Source organism: Amphiura filiformis, chromosome 1 (genome assembly GCF_039555335.1).
Source record: "Amphiura filiformis chromosome 1, Afil_fr2py, whole genome shotgun sequence".
Classification (NCBI taxonomy): domain Eukaryota; kingdom Metazoa; phylum Echinodermata; class Ophiuroidea; order Amphilepidida; family Amphiuridae; genus Amphiura; species Amphiura filiformis.
In genome coordinates, this window is record NC_092628.1 from 65,302,031 (window position 1) to 65,310,683 (window position 8,653).

The following is an 8,653-nucleotide window of genomic DNA, read 5'->3' on the forward strand; positions in this document are numbered from 1 at the left end:
TTTTGGCAGGTCGAAAGTCGGAGTCAAGCAATTTTTGGCAGGTCGAAAGGGGGGGCAAGCAATTTTTGGCACGGATATTTTGGGCACCGTTTCTATATTACGCCCTAAAAAGGTGTAGGAAAACATTAGGAACACGTTCAAACATGCAACATTTCCTGCTCGCTGCGGTCATATAATAAGATAAGACAAAGGTTTTAAATTTGGGTTCCCAAAATCTTAGTGTGTAGGCCTAAGGGGGGGCAAAAGAATTTTTGGCACATCAAAGGGGGAAAGGGTTTGGCACGTGAAGGGGGGGGGCAAAGATTTTTGGCACGCCCAAAGGGGTGGGGCAAGCAAGTTAAGGCAGACCACTTTGAGAATTCACCACCCTGGGGTACACATAATTATTATTGCACGGCCCCGTAGTAATGCTGATTGGTAAGCTTTGGTACAAACAATTCTTTTATTAATTACGCTTAACTGCACAAGGAACCATGCAAATCCATCCAATATGACTCCATTATACTTATAGGAGGAGTGCTAGGAACATCCCAATGAAACTACTTTCCTGTATTGTACAAATATATTATAGGTTGCTGGGGCAAAAAATGATCTTCTTGAGAATATTTCAAAATTGTTACATATAATGGTTTCCCTATTTTCTTTGTCATCAATCCACCTGCAAAAATATTCTATTAAATTAAGGTCTGAAATACACGTACAGTAGGCCTACACATAAATCAGCTGATAAATTGTATTTTTGGGGGATAGTTGTTTACTATCTATGGTGTAATTTCTCCAAATAATAGTTCATACAGGATGTTGGTACATACCCTAGGGATACATATTGGCAGATATACAGAATACCAATGGCACACTCTGTACTATATTTAAAATCTATGGTACTATATAGGTATGTGCCTATTTCAAAATCAGATTTTTAGGCCTATACTCCTGTTGGGAATAGGCTCCTACCCATTTTTTAAGTGTAAGAAGAATAGAGAATTTAACTTCTATGCAGTTCAGGGAATCAGGTTATGCTTTTTAATTTGCCACATAGTGGATTGACAATAGACATATTTATAACTGTCAAAATAGAAATAAATGGATTATACATCTTGATCTTAACAACATAATTCAGTCAAATAATGCAGTTTCAAATAATATTATTTCGGTGACATCTTTTAAAATAATTGGTCTGTGCAAAGTATACACAAAATTTAACAAGTGCAAAGATAACCAAGGCAATGCATGTACAGGAACAGTTGAACCACAAAACCTAGAAAGAATTGCATTCTGTATAGTAAAGGGCAAAAAGGTTATTCAAAATTGGTCCAACGCCATACCCCTAATGGGCCGTAAATAGGTTTCACATCTTGCATAAAGGGCAAGGGTCTATCACAGATGATCGATCTTGGTATTAAGGTAATTGACATTTGACAGGTATCAATTCCCATGGTGAGCCCTGTTAGCTTCTGTTACCTTGGTAACCATTCAGGAATCTAAATTTTGTATTTCTAAAATCTGTGAGTATGTACTTGGCATGGAGGCTACATGATGTGTTTATGGTTTACATCTGGAGTATCTGGTGTGTATACCTGTGGAACCCTTTGTTCACCACATGCCTTGAAGTACAAAGGATTGAACTACCAAATCACCTAAAGCGGTGACTATAAGATGCAAATAGTAGCTAGGTGGTCACATATCACATATGCCTATGGGTTGGGTGCTGCATATTGAGCTACTAAAATGATACAAAGTCAAAGCATTATAATGATGATAATAATTTATGCCTTATTATCTACTAAAAGGTGACGTAGTATCAGAGATGTCCGGCAGGGGCCGGTGCAGATCAGGGGTGAAATTAAGTGGGAGACGGGAGCCGTTTGGCCCCCAGAAACTCTGAAATGGCCCTAATTCCATCTCAATTTTAGTTGACATGGGGACACTTTTCTCACAAGACTGGCCCCCTGGATAGTGAACCAAAAAATCAAATTACAAGCAAATAGTGGTTAAGTTTATAACTCATCCAGCACATATTTATATTTATTGGCCCCTTGGTAATTGGAAATGGCCCCAGGTTCTTCCAAATCTTTTTGATTCTGATATTCCTAAACCTAGGCTAGATTAAATGAGACATGCAATCTGGACCCCACTTTTGTATTCATATCCAAATACTACCAGCAAAGTAATTCAAAAGAATTGTGACAATTACAAGTAGTGCTGTCATCGACACATGTCAACAGGCAGATCCCGACATACATGTATATGTATTCCATGAGGGTGTTCACAATAAAGAAGTTCAGTGTTGAAAAAAGCTATCATAGGATATTGCTTGAGACACAAGTTCAACATAATTTAGTATTTCTATGAGTATGCAATCTGTTATCACAGTACAGGTGCAGTGAGTGAGTAGTCAAGCTTTCATCAGATGTGCCTCCAACTGCATCGTCACCAATACTCTGATAACCAACACTATGAACGCCTGTCAAGAAAGCTTATCTACTTTTTGGGCTAAATTGCAATAAATTAAATGGACGAGGTCATTGTACACAGCTATTTCTTCCTAAAATGTCAAAGCTAATAAGCATTTATACTGGTGATACGAAAACTGTCCAATCATGCCATCCTCAAGATTTGAGTTATTTCAACATTATAAATATCTCGATGACAGCACTATATAGCTAAAATAATAGTTTCTCGATCATGAGAGCTCAATAGGCACGCAATGATAATTGCGTCGGCGTACAACACACGCTCTGCATTTCCTATTGTGTCATTCCATTAAACTTGCGACATTAGGCAGTGCACGCATTACATTCATACTCTCATGATCGAGAAACTATTATTTTAGCTGTAATAATGATAATACAGTGTACCAAAGATATAGAAGTACAAGGGGGAATACCTTGGTATGTAGAGAGTCAAAACTGCCTGTTTAAATTTAAATAACTTTAATACGGTGCCTATAGGAAGTAATAATATAAACTGCCAAACCTTCATGTATGTGCCAGTCCAATATTGTTCAAACTGTTGAATAATTATTTGTATTCATTTCAAGATACATTGTTATTTTTTTACATATCAAAACTGTATTCAGCGACACTTAACTTTTGATACAATTTTACACCTATTCTTGATGAAGTCATATTGTTGAATTGGCTATGAGGGTCATTCCATATGAAATCAAGGAGTCGCCCCACCTGACCCCCTCAGATTTGCTTTATATTTTAGTCATATGTTGTACCTGTAAATATATTAAAACCTGCAAATTTGAGGTCTTTAGCTCTACGGATTTTCTGTGGCAGCCCTTTAAAGTTCGATCACGGGGGTCTAAATTTGGACCCAAAAGTTGCCCTTTAAATAAATTTCATCTTTGGGAGTCTGTGCCTTCTTTATAAAAAAGAAAGAGAGGTCTGAAACTTTGTATACACACTAACTGCATGCCCAATTTGTCAAAAAATAAAAAATAAAAAATTTCTGTAATTGCGTGTTGTTCCACGGGGTCATTAAATATGCAAGGAAAAATGTAATGTTTTGTAAACTGGCAAGTTTAGCCCCCCTAAATTCACATTTTTGGTCAGATTAATTATTTTTTGTTGTCACTGATGCTATATATAGGATAAATACAATGCATATCCAAAAATTGAGGTCACAACTCATTTACATTTAGAAAAAGCGACCTAAAAAAGATGAAATTTATTGCAAATTCAACATTTTCAGGGGGCCCAAAGTCGATGTGGTCCACCTTCAAAATTTATAAAACATCACTTTTATATAACTACTAGTCTTAAATTACAACTTTGCTAAGTCCCAGTAATTGTATAGGTTGACTTCATATAAAATGACAAGCCCAAAGTTGACCATTTTCTTATGATTGCATGTAGTGCAAATGTGCGAATTCGGAAGGCTTGAAAGTCAAATTGGCCACAATATTAACAATTTATGATTAGATGAGTAGTTTTTGCCCCTATTTACTTTTATTTCCATTTCATTTTCAATATATACAGATTTTCTATGGTAGCCATTTACAGTTAGAGTAGGGGGGATCTAAATTTGGACCCAAAAGTTGCCCTTTGAATAAATTTCATCTTTGGGAGCCTGTACCTTCCTAATAAAAAGAGAGAGAGGTCTGAAACCTTGTATACACACTAATTGCATGTCCAATTTGTCAACAAGTAAAAAAAAAAAATGTCTGTAATTGCACGTTGTGTCACAGGGTCATTAAATATGCACAAAAAAAATGTAATGTTTTGTATACTGGCAAGTTTAGCCCCCCTAAATTCACATTTTTTGTCAGATTAAGTTGTTTTTTGTTGTCACTGATGTGATATATAGGACAAATACAATGCATACCCAAGACATTGAGGTGACCATTTATTTACATTTCCAATGCGCCCTCGCGAAGTTGAAAATTAATGCAAATTCACCATTTTCAGGGGGCCCAAAGTCGATGTGGTCAACCTTCAAAATTTATAAAACATCACTTTTATATGACTACTAGTCTTAAATTGCAACTTTGCTCAATCCCAGTAATTTTATAGATTGACTTCATATAAACGACAAGCCCAAAGTTGACCATTTTCTTATGATTGCATGTACTGCAAATGTGCGAGTCGGAAGGTTTAAAAGTCAAAATGGCCACAATATTGAAAATAAATGACTAGATGCATAGTTTTTGGCCCTATTTAGTTTTATTTCCATTTTATTTTCAATATTGGGGCCAATTTGACTTTCAAGCCTTCCGAATTGCACATTTGCACTACATGCAATCATAAGAAAATGGTCAACTTTGGGCTTGTCATTTTTATATGAAGTCAACCTATACAATTACTGGGACTTACCAAAGTTGTAATTTAAGACTAGTAGTTATATAAAAGTGATGTTTTATAAATTTTGAAGGTGGACCACATCGACTTTGGGCCCCCTGAAAATGTTGAACTTGCAATAAATTTCATCTTCGTGAGGGGGCTGTTCGAAATGTAAATGAGTTGTGACCTCAATTTTTTGGATATGCATTGTATTTATCCTATATATAGCATCAGTGACAACAAAAATTATTAATCTGACAAAAATGTGAATTTAGGGGGCTAAACTTGCCAGTTTACAAAACATTACATTTTTCTTGCATATTTAATGACCCCGTGACACAACACGCAATTACAGAATTTTTTATTTTTTATTTTGGACAAATTGGGCATGCAGTTAGTGTGTACACAAAGTTTCAGACCTCTCTCTCTTTTTATGAAGAAGACACAGCCTCCCAAAGATGAAATTTATTTAAAGGGCAACTTTTGTGTCCAAATTTAGACCCCCCTACTCCAACTTTAAATGGCTGCCACAGAAAATCCGTAAGAGATACAGACCTCAAATTTGCAGGTTTTAATATTTTACAGGTACAACATATGACTAAAATATAAAAGCAAATCTGAGGGGGTCAGGTGGGGCGACTCCTTGATTTCATATGGAGTGACCCATGATGTAAATTCCCCTGATTATTTTACATGGATTTACAAGGCTAAGGTCAGTATATAGCTTGATGTTTTTGGTGTTTTTTGTTACTATTTGCAGCAGACTTCCACTGCAGCAAAAAGTTGCCTCAGTAAGCAAAATTCAGGCAAACCAGACAATGTGCAGAGCTAAATATCTTTACAAAGGATAATTGCAGTGAAGAGCTGGAAATAGCAACTAAGAAATAATAACACAGCCATTTGTTGTAATGGAGAATTGCAAACAAAAATGTTGGTCTATACACTGGCCTGAATAGTATTCAGAAATTAATGGAGGCAAAATGTATTTTGTATGTACTTAGTGTGTGTATCTAGTCTCATACCATAATGATGGTCAATTGCTCCATGCCGGGTACGTCCAAAACAAAGTTGCAAGGCTTAATTTGTCAGACTTCTAGAACATAAATTGTTATGTGTGCACGATAGAATAATTGACATGAACAGTAGCTACAAAGAAAGCATGTGACATGTTCACCTCCATTCATCTCTGAGTACTCATCAACCACCCTTCCAAAAAAAGTATTCAATATGTTGTTTGTGTATTCCAGAGATACATGAAGGGCAAATTATTTTTTGAAATATAATGAAGTGATTAATAATAGTTGTGACTATGAAATAGTTGATGCATTATTTTTATAATGAATATTGGGACCAAATAATCCACATTTTTATTTTTCTATTTTCTAAAATAATTTGTACAAATATAAAGAGGATAATAGGTGAAGTCCAGGATGGACACTTCAGTTTGATATTCTGAATGTTTACGCAAAATTAGGGTAGCACTGATAATAGCCTTGGGTCAGTTGTGCAGGACGCTTAAATTTTTTTCTTCAACCATATACATATTCATCGGTAATATACTAGTCGTAGTATATTTTGTGTATGCACTTTATTCCATAATCCATAATCATTAAGTCTGATAAACAAACGCCTTTCTGGTAGAACGACTTGTAGCACAGTGGTATAGCCTCTGCACATATGGACCATAGATTGTGGGTTTGAACCCCAGGTAAATCCTGAGAGCATTTAATTTTAATTTTTGTTTATTTGTTAAGGGTAAAGGAATCTATTATGGATCTTGTCCTATATACTGTATAGTGTGGAGTCTGGATAACTATACCTGTACGAAATAAAGGAGAGAATGTGAAGTGCATTTGATTCTGCTACTGCTCAAGCCATCATTTGGTCAAGGAAAAAGAAATACCAGTTGCCCCCCGGCCCCTTCCTTTTTTATGGATTCCGGGATTTTTTTTTAATTTATTTTTATTTCAGGCATAACTTTTTTGTAAAATGGTTTCATAGGTTCAGATAGGATTTGCTTCTGTCCAATAAGGATTTTAAAGCCGGTTTTGTTTTGATCGACCACTCAGAACTGTCAAGACATATCTCGGTGTAAAAAGATTTTACAAGTGCCTTCTCAACTCTTCTTCAAGTTACACAACAAATATTGATGGTCCGGTGACTTTGCATTGTAAAAAGAAATGCCCACCACCTCTTTTGATATAAAATTGGATCGATTGAGCCCATATTTATTGGTCGAGCTATGAGTTTAAAAATATTGGATGAGGCGAGTCGAGTCCAATATTTTACAACTCATAGCTAGACCAATAAATTTTGGGCGTAAAGCATCCAATTTTATCATTATTATGTTTGGATCCAATATTATCACAACTTGGATCGATCAAAACATAATAATGAAAATAATTGGGCAATCAACTGGTACTTATTTTTACTTGGCCTTTAAGAGAGTAAAATTGGTTACCTGACTTAAGGTTGGTCTGAACCCTGGAATTATGAAAACTTTCGGGCCTCATAACTGCTAAATTATTAGTCTAAAGAATATAAAAGTATACATTTTTAGAATGGAAATGACTTGCTGAATTCATCTGTGAGGTCCAATTTGGGCCAAAATGCTCATTATTGGAGAAAATCCTAAAAAACAGGTTTTTTGGCCCAAATTTTTTTGTGCAACATAACAAAAAAATTGTTTGGCCAAATTTTTTTAAATTAATTTAAAAAAACTAGATAAAAATATCTAGGGACCGTTTTTCATTTTTTGAAATTTGACCAACTTCACCAAAAACATTTGAAATTTGGGTGAAAATCAGGCTTTTTATGATTTTTTGAAAATTTTGCAATTTTGACCATTTTGGTGCAAATTTCTCAAAGTTGGTCAAAATTCAAAAAATAAAAAACGGTCCTAGATATTTTTATCTAGTTTTTAAAAATTAATAAAAAAAAATTTTTGGCCAAACAATTTTTTTGTTACGTTGCACGAAAAAATTTGGGCCAAAAAACCCGTTTTTTGGGATTTTCTCCAAAAATGAGCATTTTGGCCCAAATTGGACCTAACAGATGAATTCAGCAAGTCATTTCCAGTCTAAAATGTATACTTTTATATTCTTTAGACTAATAATTAAGCAGTTATGAAGCCCGAAAGTTTCCATAATTCCAGGGTTCAGACCAACCTTAACAAGTCAGATGAATTGTTTGAAATTTCTGTACAGATTATTTTTGTAACTTCTATCAGGTCCATGCAAGTAATTAATTACTTTGCTATATATTGATTTTGAAGTTTTTATGCTTGTAATACATTTGACTTTATGTGAAATCAACTCCCAAAAATGTCAAGTAATAAGGTATGTACAAAGAAGATGTGAAAATGGTAATCTACTCTATTCGCACACTTTTTCTTGTACAAATACTTCAGAATGTAAGTGCATGTCAAAGAGTTTAGCATCAAAATCCCATAGTTATACTTTTAATGCACATTCTGAGTTGAGTAGGAAGATGCTGGTATGGAATTAATATGTTGGGAAGTCAAGTTCCTGTTGTAAAGTTACCCATTTACTTTCCCATCAATATCAACCGTGGTCAGTTGATATTCCATTGGGAGAAAATACTCTGTTAGGATTTGAAACAATGATTCTGAAAAAAAAAAGATTTCCTCAACTCAATTCTTGAATTATCTGTGAAAGAAATGATCCAAGTATCTTGAGGTTTGTAAGTGTCTGAAACAAGGTAGGCTGTTGGTCCAAATCCCTGTGAAATTCGTAAATTACAACTGTGGTATTACTTATAGTACATATCATCAAATTACAATATCTTTATAGTAAATAGGAAAGAACACACTGGGCTATGGGCAAACCTTTGCATGACATGTA

At 34.8% G+C, this 8,653-nt stretch overlaps 1 long non-coding RNA gene across 1 annotated transcript; it reads right to left on the minus strand.

The window, feature by feature from the left end:
- Positions 1 to 2,885: 2,885 nt before the first annotated feature.
- LOC140151121 (uncharacterized) lies at positions 2,886 to 5,593 on the minus strand. The gene is made up of 3 exons (XR_011858898.1): positions 5,454 to 5,593; positions 3,011 to 3,141; positions 2,886 to 2,976 (listed from the first exon to the last, which is right to left on the minus strand). It is a non-coding gene; the product is annotated as an uncharacterized lncRNA (long non-coding RNA).
- Between the last annotated feature and the right edge of the window lie 3,060 nt (positions 5,594 to 8,653).